The 17,937-nt window shown below is 40.5% G+C and overlaps 1 protein-coding gene across 5 annotated transcripts in view; it reads left to right on the forward strand.

Moving 5' to 3' along the window:
* Nucleotides 1-17,937, forward strand: part of NDST2 (N-deacetylase and N-sulfotransferase 2) — a 126,125-nt gene that overhangs the window by 45,381 nt on the left and 62,807 nt on the right. The window contains exon 1 of one of the 5 annotated variants that reach the window (XM_074544787.1): nt 13,119-13,210. The exons of the other annotated variants lie outside the window; for them this stretch is intronic. The gene's annotated coding sequence lies outside the window, so the exon portion shown is untranslated. Of the gene's footprint in view, nt 1-13,118; nt 13,211-17,937 lie in introns of those variants that run through there. 5 annotated transcript variants of the gene reach the window in all.

The raw sequence follows: 17,937 nt of genomic DNA on the forward strand, positions 1-17,937 counted from the left end.
AAAGAAATAACAAAAACCCCTTACAATTTCCATAATTAAGAAACTCTCCCAACAATAACAACAAAAACAAACCCAAAAAACATAAAAGGGAGGTGTATAGGAGCCTCATTCATCACCTTTTGTCACCAGACTTGATTTGACATCTGAGACTACAGAGAAAGTTTGGCAAGTGCAATGATTTCCCGTGTGGGGGTAATAAGAGAGAAAAAAACCTGTCAGTTGAAAACAGCAGGAGCTGCATTAGGAAATATAAATTAAACAGATGGCTAAGATACTGCAGCTGTCACATAGAAAGTCCAGGAAGATTTTTAGCTCGGAGCTCCAGGAGGCTGTTTTAAAAGGAAAGATGAAAACAACAACAACAAAGCAAACTTTAGCATGACGAAAGAGACAGTAGAACCATTCAGATTATTATATGAAATTCATCCGGGATTGTGGTGTTGGTTTGTTTTTGGGGTTTTTTTAAGTTTATGTTTTCAAATCTTAGGATTCTAATATTAAGTTAGGATCAGCTATTATTAGATCATTTTCAGATTTTGATATCATGGGTTTGCTTGTTTAGAAATACTTTTCTGTATGAGACACTGGCTCTGACATTCTCTGGAAAGCAGAGAGACATGTAGCACACATCATGCCATTTTGTTTTTCAACTGTTTGTTTTACAGCTATTTCAAGAAAAATCTCTTATGAAAGAATTTATAAGTAAAATCTTCTGGAAAAGTGATGTGGAAAGTGTTAACATTTTGGTGGAAGAAGAACCTGCATTTTAGTCTTGCATGTTCAATCTTAAGATAACTTTTTTCAGACTCATTTTTGGCTGAGAAGTGACTATTCCTTTGTGAAAGAAGCACCAGAACAGCACCCAGGTTTGTCACATTTAAGTACAGACATACACTAAAATAAGGACAAGTTGGAAATTCTGTGCTGTTTCTCAGGCACCAAAAGGCAATTAATTTTCTCAGTGTCATGTCTTAAAGTATTTTTGTCAATTAGAGCTGATGGTTTGTCACAGATTATTTGTGCATAAGCAGATATTGTTATGCTGCCTTTATAGTTAAAAGGTGATGTGAATTATGAAATAAGTTCAGCTACATTTGAAGCCTGTGTTCTACATTCAAAGCAATAGCATGCACAAATGGATTCCTAGGCAGGCCAATTGACTACCCAGAGTTCTGCTTTTTCTTTGCTTTCTTTACTGCAAAATAGTAAAGAAAGCATTTCATTATGTATTTGTGGTTGGCTTTTTAATTCATACTTACTGTGCTAGAACTTCTGGATTTTGATTGTATTTCAGCCCTTTGTGGAAAATTAGTATGTCTTCAGTTCTGCCTGTTGTTGTCCAGCTTGTGTATTTCTTTACAATAAATATCTTTAGGTATTGTTATATCTAATTCTAAACTACTTCTATATGGATTATTCAAGAGCTACAAAATCTACATATCAAAAAATGAAATCTTTTTTCCCTCTGTAGTTATCTTTCCTGCCATCATCCCCACGTAGTTTGAGTACAGAGGCCCCAGCATGCTCTGAAAGCTGGTGAATTTCCATTCTACTAGAAAGAGGAAGTTCATCACTGAGATGCATGCTCTTTGCTGGCTAAATCTTTAACCTGTCCTAGACTTAGTGATTCAGGACACAAATCATGAAGGACGTTAAAGGTCAAAAGCAGCAGCTTGGGCTTGGCCTTGATGAAGATGTATACCCTCAGACTTCCCATACTGTTCAGCGTGCTTTAGCTGGCTCAATAGAAGTGAGCTCCTCATCATTTAACTCCATTTCTTTTGTGGTTGTGGCTTCATGTATAAGTGTAGGAAAGAACAGCTGGTCATGCTGAGTGACTGTTGTTTCTACCCTTCAGATTTCATTTCTATCCCTGCAGAAACTTTGCAGCATTTCAGAAAACTAGGAGGGAAAAAGCCTCAGCCTGAGTGTATTTCTTTTCTTCCATTTTTGCTTAAGAGAAATGAAGCTGGCCTTGAAGTGTACTTGAACTTGAGAATTATAAATGTGGGATATCTTTGTCTGTGATAGAGGGATGTTTCAGAGTAGGTGACCTTCCGGTGGGAAGCCTGGCCTCAGCCTCTGTGTACTTGCTCCTAGGCTTTAGCTTCCAGTGCTTTAGCAGGCTTTGCTGCCAGAACGCACACAGCACGGGAGCAGCTGTGCAGGCAGGACCCAAGGCCTACAGGAAGATTACATGCTGAAATCTGCAAGGTCCCCCTGACTTCTCCTCCTGGGAACAAATGCTGGGATCAGTCAAGTGTGATCAAAGGCTCAAGAGAGCTGACAGTCAAGAATGGATGGGAAGGAGCTAAAGCAGAGAAGTGAGTTGGATGGGAAGAAACAGAGGGGCAAGATAGCCTTGTCCTGAAAGATGGTTAACTTTAATTTTTCCTGCTGAATATCCCAAAGGCAAGAATGAACTTTTTCACCTGGAAGTGTAATTACTGTCTAATGGCCATCTATAGTCTCTTCTTCATCTTCATGCAAGCCTTCTAAAGCATGTAAGGCTGCATTGTTGTTTTGCTGTAAGTACAGTAAATTGAGTGTTGTCTGGCCTATGGCACAGAGCTGATGAGGAAAATGTCTTTATAGACATTTGTCTTAAAGTCAAATGTCATATGTCTTTGAAACAAGTCTGTGACAAAAATTTTTTTGTCATGTGAGATGTTAATATGAAACTCTCACTGATTAGGATCAGCTGCTTCCATGCAAAATGTACCACAGTGGAAAAAGAAAACATGATCCAGCTTTTTTTTAATATTCTCATGACAAGAAAGTGCATCTTAGGGAGCAAGTTGTCCTAGCCTTTTGGTGCTGTAGCTTTGATGTGTATCTTAGCAACTCTGCAAAATGATTGAGCCTTGATCTTTTTAACCCTAGTCCAAAATTGCCCAGTCTGTTTTCTTAGGGCAGTGTTGTTCTTATGCTATACAGGCAGCTGCATCGGTGACTGAAAGAACATGCAGCAATTATAAATTGCTGCTTATTATTATGCTTATCATTTTGGAGGTCGCATAAATAGGTGGAATAAAACAGCACATCAGGTAGTGCTGGTATGTGAGCTGTGTATTCTGCAGTCCTGTGTCAGTAAATAATGGGTTACCAATTAATTTACAGTAGTTAGTATTTTTGAATTTGTCTCAATAGCAGAAGATTGTTAGTTTTGCTTTAAAGTAGTGTTAGCTTCACTTTTCAGTGGAAAGCAGCTGAATATACCTGCTTAAATTTTGATTATGAAACCATCCTTCATATGCAAAATAATATTGTCAAATATGGCAATTTCTGTCTGGATTTTGGTCTCTGTTCTGTTACAGTGTTCACAGGGGTTTTCGGATGAAGGAAGAGACAGACATCTGACTCTGTGTTTCAGAAGGCTTGATTTATTATTTTATTTTATACACTACATTAAAACTATACTAAAAGAATAGAAGAAAAACTTTCATCAGAAGGCTAGGCTAAGAATAGAAAGGAAAGAACGATAACAAAGGCAGCTGTCTCGGACTCTCTGTCAGAGCCAGCTGGGCTGTGATTGGCCATTAATTATAAACACCCAAGATGGGCCAATCACAGATGCACCTGTTGCATTCCACAGCAGCAGATAACCATTGTTTACATTTTGTTCCTGAGGCCTCTCAGCTTCTCAGGAGGAAAAATCCTAAGGAAAGCATTTTTCATGAAAAGATGTCTGCGACACCATTCCAGATTCAAACATGTCTGATCCAGATGTGTCTGTGGAATAATGTTTAGCTCATTTGTAACCCACCAGAGTTTTGAAATCTGACTCTGCCAAAGTCTTACACTTCAGTGCATTACTTTGGTCTGTTGGACATTGGAAAATTGTGTGCTACTGCACATGGATATGGAGTGACTCCTTTCTAAAATAAATACAGGTATCTACCAGAGATGTGAAACAGATGAGTTGCCTTTCCCTGTGCAAGCAAGCCCTTAGATGATAAGATCTGCTACAGACTTCTAGCAAGAAGAGGAAATGTTGAAAGGCAGAATGCAGATGCAGTACTGCTGGTAGCTTCAGGCTGCCACCCTAAGCAGCTCAGAATATGGTCAAACATGTCTAGAAAAATGGCAAGTAGTCATTTGGGAACCTGGCATATAAATGGTGCCTCTCCACCTTTGTTAGGAAATAAATAACAGTTGGATATTTAGGTTGTTTTAAATTTGAGTGAGAAAACTGGGGGTTTGAATGGAAAATAATAATAACGGCACTGTTCAAAGAACTAGCTCATGAATTAGTTTCTTGTACCACAGTCTTTGTTCTTTGCAGTTGTGTTAAGTACTTTCTAGAAATTCATTCTAGTGCTGTTAATACTCTGTTTTTTTCTGTTTGGCAGAATATATCTGACTGTGGCTTTGTCTTTATTCCCTCAATTATTTTGGATAAAATAGTAATGTCATATGCATTTGCTGCTAATGGGATCTGTTTACAGAGAATTTGCTTCTAGCTTGTTCACACGAATAAATGAGCACAGATGCTTGGTAGTGTGAAAGCAGGAAATACTTACCCTTCATTTGCGCTCTCCAAATGGTGTTGCCCTCAGGATTTTTCAGTGTAACTGTTTTGTTAAGATTGTGCAGAAATCACCCTTAGTTGACATACAATATCCTATGCTATATTCAGTTAGATACCACCAAAAGTGTGCTTCTTCTAGTTTAGCATGTTTTTTTCAGGGAACTGGTATTAGCTGTTCTGTGAAAATAACTTTTTTGCCTGTGTAAACCACATCTTGACTAGGCAGATTTGCTAGTATAGCTATTTTAGCAAAGCCCTTCTACTGTAGGAAAGACCTTATTGATAATACTGTGAGGTTCCCACAGTAGATGAAAGGCATAATACAAAGGGCTTTACAAACATGAATTAAGCTTCACAACACCCTTGTGAAATAAATCATTATTCTAGCTTGCCAGTAGTCTAGTTTCTGTTAATATGAGATGTTTTGCAGGGATGAGAAGGGAAGGTAGAAGATGCACTTGTGGGGATTAATGTCTGGTAGCATTGCAGTGTTTAGAAACAAATTTATAACCTGTTCCAATTCCCTGTTCTTTGTCTGGTGTTTAAAATGTCCTCATAAAATCAGTGGTTTAGACTATCAAGTTGCTTCCGATTGCTAGTTTCACTAATCTTCGGTAATACCAGGAGTTTGGGTACTGACACCTGGCAATTTCTCACTTCTTGAAAACCTAGAGGGCTTTTGTGTCAGTGGTGTTCTCATTAACACTGTTTTTAACTACATTGCTCTCTCTGATTTGCATTAGACTCTTGCCATCTCACTGTTCATGTAGTAGTTCAGTTAAGGGACCTCAAAGGGAATGGAGAGAGGAATAAAACTACAGGTTTATACATGAGGGATTTTAAATTCCAGTCATTCAGATTAGAGTAGTCTGATATTGTGTTCACCCACATGGTCTTAGTTTAGACATTTTTGAGTGTTAATTATCATGTAATCTATAATGGCACGTTCACATTCTAGTTATTCTGTTTCATTTCTTAGGGAACAAGGAACAGAAGAATTCTACTGGGGTGTAGGTTTATTTTCTTCTCTACCATTCATCAGCATTGCTTTTAAATTCAGCCTGTAAACCTTTGGATCGGGCCCAGGCATTTCTGCAGTTCTCTGTTAAACACCATCTCTTGTATTCTGTATTAATACATCTGTCAGGAATTTAAGAAGGCTGTGCAATTTATCCACTTCTCAGGTTAGGGCCTTCAGACAGTGGTAGTTGTTTTCACCAAGAATAGCAAGGAACTCACATTTGAAAAGCTGTTATAGATCTGAAATCTGGGCGGTGTTGGAGACATCCAGCCTGGCTGGGTTCCCTGTGCTGACCCTTCAGGCACGCTGGGGGAAGTTGCAGTAACTGTTCGGTGGTGTGCCTGGTCCTCCAAGAGGTATTTGATCTGATAGGAGTATTTCTGTGCTCTCATGCTGTTTCCACAGCAACAGCACACTTTCCCTTTTTTTCTCCTCTCAAGGTGACTGTTGCCTTGAGAATTAGATACATGGAAAAGCTTGGCCCTTGTTCTCTACTGAGATTTTGGTTTGCACAGGTGAAGAGGGGAAGGAGTAGGATGGGGAGAGTGTGACTCTTGGCAGAGACAGTGTAATTATGAAGTGACAGTGGAAGTAAATGAGTTACTTAACTGTGGCTTTAGTGCTGATAATGTGATTGTTTTGAAAGTCACGGCTCTTTCTGAGCTCTGCAGATGAAAGGTCTGGGTCATTAGTGACTGTCATCACAGCCCTTTGCATGTGCTCTTGTAATCATTTAGAACCAACATCCACTTCATGCACGTGTTCATGTGCTCTGTGAAACCAGGTGTTCCTTCTCCTGTCCGCTGCCCATGGATACTTTGTGTGTGCGTGTCACATTAAAAATGCTGCTCTTTGTCCCAGTTTGTCCTAGCACTGTGGGGAAAAGATTCACTTGTTCCGCTGAAGTAGGGTGTGGATGTTATGCCATGTCCTTGGTATGGTACTTGCTGGGGTATTGAGACATTTCCTTTCAGACAATACACAGGCCCATCTCAACATCGGCCACAGTGTGGAGGACTAAGAAGCTTTCAATTTTTGAAAGAGTTCCACAGATCTGCCCCTTTTCTTACCATTTCAAGGTGAGTGAGAACACAAGCATGTGGCTTGATACCGATCTCTTGCTGGGGTTGGCTTTTTTCAACGGTTTAGAAACTTTCCTCTTATATGGGTGCCTAACACATATAGGAGGAATGCTACAGGGTAAAAAATGCTACAGGGTATGTAGTGATTAGTCCTAGTTTGAGTATCATAAGTGCACCCAGGACCCTTAAAAGACACAAGGGAGAAGAGTTTAAAAAATAAAACAACATTCTTCTAACACAACTCTAAAAACAACTGTTTTATTTTTTCAACTGTTTCATTTTGTCTCTTTGCCAGTACCCTTGTCCTAAAAAATAAGCTGTCATCTTTTCCTGCAGAACATACAATTTGTAGTACTGAGCTGTTCCCTGTTATTTTTTCTTTTTTTTTTTCTTCCTTCTCTTCCCTTTCTTAGAAACTGCATGTTTTTGCTGTAAGTGCTGTTCTGCTTTTTAACACGCTAACTAACCCATATATCGTGGAATAATCTGAAATTCAGACAAGTCAGTTATATTAATAATTTTGAATTTGGGAATCTCCGCTCCTTTAAGAGTGAATATCTTAAGCAATATCTGTCACTATGTTAGGGCTTTTGCAGTAGAGACCTCTGCTTGATGTGTGTTGTCATTCTTTACCATCAGTATTTTGGTGCCTAACAGTTTTGAGTCAGGATGCTAGAATTTTTTGTTATTTTTGTCTGACAAACAGTAAGTGAATGTGTTGACTGGGAAAACAAACAGCTAGTATAGGAAACCACATGATCTGGGGTTATCTTGGAAAGGCACATTGTTTATAGCTATCTTTACAGTTCTAAGGCCAGAAATACACTTGTCCATATAATGCTTATCCATATAAAATGTTAGAAGCTGTTCAGGATTAAGTGTCCAAATCAGAAATGTCATATACATATAAAAACCAGAAATTAATAAAAATACCTTTTATTACTTTTTCATTGTAAGCACATCTGGATGTACTTCTCCTGTTAAAAATCTTACATTTAGTTGAAAGATGAAGAGCATTCCAGTACTGAACCATTTTAAAATTGAAAATAAGTTTATGATTGCAGGGCTTGCATTGCTTCACTTCAATTCTTTTTGGTTGTATCTAGCTCTTTTTGACTGCACACTGAAGAAACTGTACACTTTTGTTTACTCAAGAATTTGCTTATTAAAAGACCAGGGCAAAAAATTCCATGTCTGTTTAACATTCAGTAATTTGCTATTAAGCTACTTGACACAAGTTAAAATTTATGTTAATACTGTCTTGATTAAACAGCACTCATTATCACACACTCTGATTTGGCTAAATTGGTTTCCTAGCAGATGTCTCAATAAAGGAACTCACTCTAACATGAGCTCACTCTTGACATGAGATGCTGGAGCACGTCCAAATTAAGTTAGTGTATTGCTGTAACGTTTGGCACTTGCGTAGCATCTTTCATTTCAAAGCATTTCACACAGTCATGGATGAATTGGGAAAATGTGTAGATAATACAATGGCCAAAGCAAATGTATACATTTTAAAGAGCTAGAGGACATTTTACTTTCCAGCAGATGTCTGGTATTACAAGTTAAAGTGTTGAGCACAGTGTAGTTGTCTAGTGGTTTCTAACACAAGACTCAGTTTCCATAGCTTGCAGAAGAAGGTTTGAGTTAACCCTCTGGAGGTCTCTCTGTATGAAAGGACTTCAAATCACAGCTTCAAACTACTTTTTAAGTAATGCTTTCATCCAGTCTTAGAATCATCAGTGCCCTTCAGTCCTCTTTTCTTTCATTTTCTTTTACAATTAGAACCACAGGCTTGTGATTTCTCATCTTTACCTTTAGTTATTCTTTGGTGACTACTTGCAGCATCGCTTAAATCTCCTGTCATATAGGCTTAACCAAATACTGAAGTCCAGAGGACATTTTTTACCATGTGTGGTGTTACTCATCTTCATAGCTATGAGTTAAGACACTCCTCCTTTAGTCCTCACAGTTTGTTTTTGTGTATTTTGTTACTTCAGTTTATGTGTGCAGGAGAAACTAATACAAATCATAATTGTGCATATGCTAATCTAAGGATTCTTCTGTGTTCAAATTGTTTGCCTATAATGTGCTTTTCCAGCTCCCACTTTCCAACCTTTTCAGTATTTGGAAATTGGATTATAGTTGTAGTGTAGTGTAAAGCAGATATCTGACACATGAGACCTAACAAGTACCTGCCTAATTTTTTCTGCTTAAGAATTAGACCTACTATGTTTTGCATTTCCTTAATGGTTATGCTTATTGATTGTATTTTACAGATAGCATAACTGAGTGCAGACACTGAAAGCAATTTGCCTGAGATTCCCAGTATTTCCTGTAATTCTGGTTCTGTTTTCCTGATTTGATTTGGAATGATTCAATTATGAACTATATGTAATTTCATAGATGTGTGATGTATCAAGTTTGTGGCTCATCAGATAACTTTCAGACTCGCCTGCATGCACCTGTCTGGGTTTTCTTGTAACCAAAACTCATTTTATTGTCAGATTTCCCAAGTTTAATGTTTCATGGGCCATCTTGTAAGGTTGATGTCCATGTTATGTTACAAGGTGAACACTTCACTTGGATTTCAGCCATCCTGGAAAGCAAAGAGTACATTTTCCAAATACGAAAATGATTTCTTGAATTTGTTGGTTTCTCTATAACTGAAAGGTGGATGAAGGGGTTTTGCTTAAATGAAGGATTAATAGTGCAGTGCTGAAGGCAAAAGTTAAATCTGAGGAGCAATTAACAAGAGGCTGAGAAGGTGGAGGAGCTGGGTGGCACAGCCAGGAGGCTGCAGAGCCCAGCGCTGCTGCCCCCCTTTGATCCTGAAGCCTCTGCAAGCTGCTGGCTGCCTGCTGCTGGGAAGGTGCTAAATGTTGGAGCTCTGAGTTCCAGCAGGATTTAACACTGGGACTGTAGCATTTAAAGGAAATGAGGGATATGGCAAGTGAGAACTGAACTGTGAGATCTAGTGAAGCTTTCTGAGGCATTAGGGTCCTCCCAGTGGAGTTCTCTTATATTATTCATGGCCTTTAAGCTTTTAGCCAAGCTCAGCACTCTGCACTCAAGTGTAGCAGTAGAAGGTAAAAGGAAGTTAACCCTATAGTGATGCATTGTAAGTTTCTTGCCAAGGCAGTAATTTTTACGGTGTGAGGGGATAAAATCATGTCTGAGAGAGGGAAAAACTGGTTTCGGCTCTGAACTGATCTCAGAGTGTGCTCAAGCAGGGTACTCTGCAATAAACCAGTGGAAAGACCACTTGAACCTGTATGCAGGGCCTGGAGTACCTTCCTGCCCTAGCCTTCCTCATCAAAGTACCTCAGCAAAGTTTCAAAAGAAGGTATAACTTCAAGCTGCAAGATGAACTAGTACTCAAATATTTCCAGTGGATATTATGGAAAGATTTGCTGTAGCAGGCTTCTGTGTGTTAAAGCTTACAGAAGTAGCCAAGACTTCTCAATGATTCTGTGATCAGGTACCAGAAACCTGTATCTGAATTCCTGCTTCAGTCTAGATTTTACTGTGCTTATGATTGTCCGTTTGAATACGTTTATCTTTTCTTAGGTAACTTTCTTATGTTTAGGATTTTTTTTCTTCTTCATCTCCTTCCCATCATTATGTACATTAGGATTGCGTGCTCAAGGGGGCTTTTAGAAAGGGTTCAGAAACAGGAGATTTTTAATGCAGTGGATCTATATTGGTAATTGATCTGGGGTATTAGTGCTGGAGTGGTCTCTCATATCCAGCTTTTACTCCCTGTCTATTCCCTAGCTCTTCTGAGGTTACACTACAAGCATCCAGAATGTAGAACAGATTGTTGCAGACAATTGGATAATGACCTCATTCAGAGACTTAAGAGTTACACTGGGGGTAGAGTGGAGAAGGCGACAGTATATAGAAGTCCTTTGCTGGTGTGTAAACTTCAAGATATGTAATTTCAACCTGCTGTATGTACCTTTTGTAGGTAGGACTAAAATATATTCCTTTGGAGGCAAGGAAGATAACACATGGGAAAATGCAATACTTGTGCCAAGCACTGGTTAATTTATAAGCACAGAATACCTATTTCCCCATGTGCTCACACAATCTTTAAATCTAGATTCCTCCTTTTTCTTTCATCCTTAAAGAAAACTGTGTTCAAAGGTAATATTTTTGAGAACGGGTTATTACTTAGAAGCACAAGGTCTAAGGCTTTTAGTTAAAAGTCAGTTGTGAAAATTTTACGTTGGAATGTATGTGTCTTCTAGGCTGGAGAGAGTGGTTCTGGTTTTGTTGAAGGCAAGAATTTAATACATTTTTGACTTCACATAAGTCTTAAAAATAATTTTATTAGAAGACTCTGTGTTGGAGTCCAGCAGTCTGGAATAAAAGGTCTCTGTGAACGGTGTATCTTGAGCTACAGCAGTAAGGACCAAGGGGAAAATGCTACAGGGTACATAGTGATTAGTCCTAGTTTGAGTATCATAACTGCACCCAGGACCCTTAAAAGACAGAAAGGAGAAGAGTCTAAAAAACAAAATAACATTCTTATGAAGATTGCTGCTCTGGGATTGTGCTCTTGATTTTCCTCATAGCTGCATCTGAAATGAGCTGTTGCGATTTTTACCCTTTGGACAATTTTCAGGCTACTAAACATTTCTTTTGCCAGCAGATATCAGCAGAATATTCTAGAGATCCAAATGTTAATAATAGCAGCCTTAAGTGATGATTGAGAAGCTGGATTGGAAGTTCTGCTCAAAGTATGTTAAGCATTAGATAGTTAGGCAGTTAAACTCTTTTTGACATTGGTTCAACTATGGCATTTCCTTATAATCACTGCTGATGGCAGATAATTTTCTTGATGTGGTGTTTTTGCTCCAGTGTCCTTCAGGACACAGAATCAGTAACAAATGCAGTGTAAAAGATGCTGGAAGTTCCAGAAAATCTGTGTTGAAGAGCTTTAGCAGACCTGGCTTTCCTACTGCTTGGCTGTCATCTTATGAGACACAAGCTTTTATAAGAGCTCTGTTCTTGGTTAATTTTATGGATGATTGCAAAAATTCCAGTGCTGTTTTGTCCTTCTGTAAGTAATACTTTCAGATTCCTTGTATGTTTCTTATTTAAAGAAATCTCTGTAGTGTTACAGGCTCTATAATGGCACAAGCAGGTGGACTCCCCAGTGCCCTTCCTGCTCAGTCAGTCGTGGCAGGGAGTCTCTGTACACCTGCCACGTGTACAGCAGGAGAGCCACGTTGGAATTTCAGTGCAGCCTTTGGTTCCTCCCCGTCCACAATTGGAAGGGCACCTGCAGAGCCACTGGGGAAATGGTGCAAACTTTTCACTTGAAACAAAGAAGCTCTGTGCTAGCCTCCACTGCAGAGGCAAAAAGGGAATCTGTTGGGTTTTCATGGCATGGTTGTGCTAGAGGGAGGGCTACAGGGCTGGCTTCTGTGGAAGGTATTATGAGCTTTCCCTGTGTCTGATGGATCCAATACCAGCTGGTACTAAGAGGGACCTGCTCCTGGCCAAGGCTGAGCCCATCAGAGATGGTGGTTACACATCTGGGATAAAGGAATTAGGAGAGGCACAAGTTGTGCAGCAGCATTTGCACCCAGTGAGAGGAGTGAGGAGATGTGAGAGGAACAGCTCTGTGGACATCAGTGTCCTTGCACAAGGGGGGGCAGGAGGTGCTCCAGCTGCTGTGGTGGAGATTTCATGGCAGCCCCAGGTGAAGCCCATGGTGAGGCAGCTGTGCCCCCACAGCCATGGAGGCCATGGTGGAGCAGACATCCACCTGGAGCCCATGGAGAGCCCACAGTGGGGCAGGTGGAAGTGCCCAAAGGAGGCTGTGGCCCCGAGGGAAGCCTGTGCTGGAGCAGGCTCCTGGCAGGGGCTGTGGACCCATGGGGAGGAGCCCATGCTGGAGCAGCTTTGCTGGCAGGACTTGGGACCCCACAGGGAACCCCTCTGTTCCTGAAGGACTGTGCTCTCTGGAAGGGCCCCACGCTGGAGCAGTTCTTGACCTGCAGCCTCTGGGAAGGATTCACCTTGGAGAAGTTTGTAGAGGACTGTCTCAAGTGAGGAAACCCTGTGCTGGAGCAGGGGAAGAGCATGAGGAGTCCTGTCCATGAGGAGGAAGGAGCAGCAGAGGTGATGTGTGATGCACTGCTTGCAACCCCCATTCCCCTTCACTGTGCACTGCTGGGGGGATGTAGGGAAAATCAGGAATAAAGTGAAACCTGGAAAGAAGAAAGGTGTTTTTAAGATAAGGTTTTATTTCTCATTATCCAACTCTGATTTGATTGGTAATAAATGAAACTAATTTTTTCCCCAAGTCGAGTCTGTTTTGACAGTAATTGGTGAGTGATTTCCCTGTCCTTATCTTGACCCATGAGCCTTTCATTGTATTTGCTCTCCCAGTTCAGCTGAGGAGGGGAGTGATAGAGCAGTTTGGGTGAGCACCTGGCATCCAGCCAGGGACAGCCCATGGCAGGGAAAAAAAAAGTAGTAGTCCAAGGGTGATAGAGCAGGCAAACACCACTGTTCTCAGTCAGAAATGTAACAGGAAACTCTTGCTCTGGAGAACAGGTAAGCTTAGCCTGGGAAATAAGGGGGAGTAACTACAAAAACTGGCTTTCACATGCAGCAGGCTGGCTCCATTTGAGTGTGCAGCATGTCTGCTATGCTTAAGAATGTTGGTATTTAAATAGTTTTAAGCAGGCTTTGAAGTTAGAGCCATGTGAGTTAAGGTAGAGGTCAGTGTGTTGTAACAGTTAGCTGAACATTGCTAACAACTTTGTGTACTTTTACATTTTTAAGCTACTTGACCAAAAAAAACCCTAGGTGTATGATTTTTAATCGTAAGTTCAGTGTTTGCAGTTTTATGTGGCAAACCCCAACAAATCACAGAAGGCTGTTTTTTTTCTGCATCCACAGTACCTTTCTTCATGGCTTAACCGAATGTATGAAATTATACCCTTGGGCCTGGATTTTTCCTCCAACATGCAGAGAAGCATGTTGTTATGGTTTTAAATTTTAAACCATGCTTGTCAAGTGTTTTAAAGCAGGGAAGTCCCGGGAGGCGAGGAGCGGATGTGTCCCGTTTGAGCGGCAGCGAGGCTGTGGAATAATGGCAGTGCTGGGAAACCGGTGCAGAGCGGCGCTTCGCGCGTCAGCCCCGCGGGCACTGGCAGCACTGGAACACAGGAAATCTTAAACAACAGTATCGATGTAGACAAGCCCAGCACTGCTCATGGGGAAGGAATTAGTCCACAAGATTTTATCTTCTCTTTAGGTTTGCTGTTTTCTGTTCATGTCACACCTCCTCACTCTTCCCTAACTTGCAGGAGTGCCTTCTCTTGCAGGTGAGGCTCCCCTTCCCTGAGCTGTGTTTGAGGAGGGTGTGAGAGACACTAGCAGAGCCTTGAAGAAGGGCGTGCAGCTGCATTGCCTGTGTTGTCAAGAGCATTTAGAACACTTGGGATGGTGATTGCTGGAGGCAAAATGCTGTTTCAGACCTTTTAAGATATAGTTGAGTGGAGACTGCTCTGGTATAAAGAGGCCAGTATGGGTTGAACGAGCAATTACAGAAGAGCACTCCAGTGCAGGTGAAGTGGGAAAGAAGTATTTCCCAATTCCCTACACCTCCCATCCTCCCCCACCCTCTCTGGAGGGAATATGTTTACATAATTTGTAAGAAAACTGCTCTCAAATATCTGTAATTTTATATATATTCCCAGGAGTAAAAAAACCCTCAAAGATTTGTAATTTTCTGAATATTCCCATGGGGACAGTAGAATGTATGATATAAACCACCCTTGATCTTTGGCACATCATCTGTCTGTTCCTTCAGATGTTCTCAGTCCTTTCTTGCACTCAGAGGTTGCAGAAAGCAACTAAGCACCAGCCCTGAAGGCACCAATGTCCTGAAAACCTTCATTCTGGGCCTCTACCCGTGCCCTTGTTTTCCCAGGAGTCCAGAGAGTTCCTCCAACTCAGGCCTCAGCCTTCAGTCCCAGTCTGAGTGGCATGATAGGTGTGCCTGTCTCCTCTTCTGTCTCCAGCCTTGTTTCCTGGATGGACCCCACGGTCTTGTTCAGTCCTTTTGCTGTGAACTGAACCTTAGACCTGTTCTGTCACTCTCCTTGCTTGGGATTGTCACCAACACACAGCTCTGCCCACCATGTTCAGATATGTGTGTGGCCCTTAAGCGCCCTGGGCTTTCCACTCTGCCAGCCCTTGAGGTACCCTGAGACCGTAAGGCATGGTGCCAGCTTAGTCATTTTACGTGAGAAAAGTTACCACAAGTGATGGAACAAACTACCTGCAAGATCACTTTGTCTTTATCTAGCTGAAATAGTTGAAAAGATGAAGACGTGAAAACGGAGGGTTAGAATGCTTCTTTTCTTGCTGGTGGTATTTCAGTGGCTTTTTTTTTTTTTTTTTAGGCTGTTCCTGCCTAACACCAACCACCCACACTACTGATAAACAGCATGTGGCATGCAACAAAAATTCTGTTTTCTCTCTCCTCATTCTCCTCATATTTGCTGCAGGACCAACAGTGGTCTGTCCTACATATTTAAGGGTCTCGGTCCTTAAATCATATTTAAAAAATCTCCAGAAATGCTCAAAATGTGTACAAAACCTCCTTGATTTTAAAAAGATTGGCCCAGTGTTGTCGATTACTGTTATCTTACCTTCTGTTACAGCTTTGACTGTATGTCGTCCCGTTGTCTCTTTCCTTAAGCTTAAACCAGAAGATCTTTGTTCTGTCTTTCTATGGCACATTTCATAAGATTTTTTATCACTCTATAGTGATATTATTTATGTGGCTTTTTCTGCAGATAAAACTGCTGCTGGTATGTCTTTTCCATTTTTGTTAGTGGATCAGAGCATCTGTCCATCCAGATTCCAAGTCTTTCCTTTGTCAGCAATAGCTCTGTTTAAGAAAAAACTTCTGTAGAAAATATTTTATCCTAGGTGTTTACTGTTATGTTTTTCTTTGAAATGAACATGTTTCTTTTTTTTCTGATTGCTGTTTATTGTTCTAATTTAAATATTCTACTTACGAATATCAATATTTTATAATTTTCTTAACATCAGTGTAATGCTACAGTAAACACTACAGGATAATTGTGTATGATGTGTAACTATATAATCTCAAATTACCCACATTTTTTGCCCTGAGTAGCATTATATATTCCCTTGTTCTTTTATTAGGAAACTAAATTAATAGTTTTTAATCTGACCAGCCTCTTCTCTTGACTGTTGAGGATTTTTTCATGTGCTTCTTAAATGCGATTTTAAAAAACAAAAAACCAAAACTCCAACAACAGCAAAAAAAACCCAAACCAAACAGACTTCAGATGGTTGTCTTTGTTTTCATTAATTAATAATTTCAATCCATTACTTCTATGTTTTTCTGTTGTTTTAGGATCAACTGGTGAGAACTGAACAGTGTTTCACAGTGGAATGCACATGTTAGTTCTTGTACTACTCATCTCTTAGTTTCTTATGCATCTTAATATAACTTAATGTGTATTTTTATTGTCATTTTTTATCGAGCACACAGTGGACCTTCATTAAGGTGTCTGGTTTTTCCTCTTTTTTTGAGCTAGTAATTTATTTATGACCCTGTTCAACAAGAAGTATGAGTGGTTATGATTTTCACTGTTTAGTACTTTGCTTAAATATAATGTGTCCTCATGTTTCCTCTACGTAATTAAATTCTTCTGAGAGAAACACATGTACATGTGAAGTTACTGTTTGGATTACAGTCTGTTTGTTTGTATTGCCAAAGTGCATAGAGTCCTCCACAGATCAGTGCTAGCTGTTTTGGATGCTGCATGAATACAGCACAAAAGCCCAAGTCCTTCATTTTAACCCATTTGTAAGCTGCAGAAGTCAGATTTATTAATCAAAAACTCATTGCACTACCATTTCTGTATGTTTAGAATACAGCATTTGTGACTTCAAATCTTTGAAATAGTTTTCTACTGTTCTGTTTGATTAGTTCAAATAGTTGTATTTTCTGTCATCAGTATTATGATTTTATCAAACAGCTTGTTTTACATCAGTTACCTGCCATTCTTTCTGAATTTCTGTTCTGTATTTTGTACCATGATTTGTATGATAGGAAAGTTGTTTCCATATGAATTAGATTCTGTTTTTCTCCTAATAGGAAATGTTTTTATTAGACTCTCTGTAATCCTCTGCATATGACAAATCTTTTCCTACCTCATTAGTGTGATGTATTCTGGTTTGTAGCCCACTGTGATTGCAACCTGTTGACTTCTGTCATTCTATTGCATTTCAGTTCTGCTTGTTAGATCGTTCTCTTCTTGCATGGCAGAGTAATTTTCTCTCGCTTTTATATCATTCTTCATCCTACATCAGCCTCTTGAGCCGCAGATGTTACTGGTCTAAAAATGGGATAGAAATTAACCCTGAACTCAGAAGACCCCATACATTCACTTTTACCATTTTAGCAGTCTACCGTGTATGAATGCATCTTCTGTCTCTCACAGGGAGAACATTTTTAAAGGGGCCAGGGCTGTTTCAGACTCTGATTTCCATGTCCCTCAGCTGTGAGAGATACCTGGAGTAATGATGGGCTGCACAGATAAACCAGTTATCAGGATTCTCCAGCTGTGTTTCCCTCACCTTTTCCTTTGCTCCCTGCCTTGTGGGCACTATTCAGTGCTGTTGTGTCCATAGGCAGCCTGCACTAGTAGCTGTCTGCTACATACTCAGGGCTTATCATCCACTTGTTAGCAATTGCATGTTATTTCATCCCACAGCTTCAAAATCTGTCTTCGTGGTCAGAGCCCCAGACCGACCTTGCTTTCTCACATTGCTTTGGTTATAGAGCTGCCCTGTGTCACAGAGGGCACTGCTCAAGGGGGGAAAGGAGGATCTGCTGGCAGAAGATGCTTGGAAGCAAAATACTGGGCAGAGTCCTTCCCTAGAGAGTGAGGTCTGCATTTTCTATTTCTACCAGCATTCTAAGTCAGAATTAATGTGCTGTGTGCTGGGGCATTTTCTGATGTTCCCTGTAGCAGGAAGATTTGGGATGGCTCCAGTGCTTGCAGCAGCAAGGTGAGTGATGATGTATGTGGGGACCTGACTCTGCAGGCATTGGGGGCCGTAGGCCTCGTTTGTCAGCCCAGCAGTGAGCGCGGGGTCTGCACTGGCCTCTTTGGTTTGTCTGCCTCGGAGAGCATCCCTAAGCTTTGCTGGGCTCAGGGGAAGTGTAGGTGATGAGACTTTGATTTTTTTATTTGTGCGGGGGATGGGGAAAGGGCTGGCTGTTTTGT

Source organism: Zonotrichia albicollis, chromosome 7 (assembly GCF_047830755.1).
Source record: "Zonotrichia albicollis isolate bZonAlb1 chromosome 7, bZonAlb1.hap1, whole genome shotgun sequence".
Taxonomy (NCBI): Eukaryota; Metazoa; Chordata; class Aves; order Passeriformes; family Passerellidae; genus Zonotrichia; species Zonotrichia albicollis.